Genomic DNA, 607 nt, shown 5'->3' on the forward strand with positions numbered 1-607 from the left:
ATACAGTGGCTTGTGTAATCAAAATGACATCCGAGCCACGGTCATCATCCTGAGAACATCATCTTCACTGTGCATCGTTTTGAGGGAATATGATATTTTGATATGATTTGAACATGGAATTTATTAATCCCTGTTTATCATGCAAATCGTAGTGTGAACCCCATCCGAATGTGATTAAAAAAATAAATAAATAATAAAATGTGGTACGATTCTGTGAGATACCTTTGAAAACTTTTGGCTTTTTTTTCCCCTCAAAAAATTCAAAAACGACACTAGCGATCCTAAACGATCCGCCAACGATCCTAAACGATCCGCCAACGATCCTAAAACTCCTCTTATGAACATCAAAGCTCTTTTGTAATGCCTCACAATTAAAGGCAGACTTTTAATTAAAGCAGATGGATAATAGTTTTGTTTTGTTTTCTTTTTTTTTTGAAGATAATGCTCAATTATTTAAGATTTCAGCATCTGCTATAAACAGCTGCTGCTTTTCAGATTTCTCTGCCTTTATTTTTGGGGTTTATAATTGTGCATAATTGCTTATGAAAAGGATTAATACAGACGGTTTGGGTTCAGGCTGATTATTTTTATCCTCGACAGAGACATA

The sequence above is a fragment of the Tachysurus fulvidraco genome, chromosome 13, assembly GCF_022655615.1.
Source record: "Tachysurus fulvidraco isolate hzauxx_2018 chromosome 13, HZAU_PFXX_2.0, whole genome shotgun sequence".
Lineage (NCBI taxonomy): Eukaryota > Metazoa > Chordata > Actinopteri > Siluriformes > Bagridae > Tachysurus > Tachysurus fulvidraco.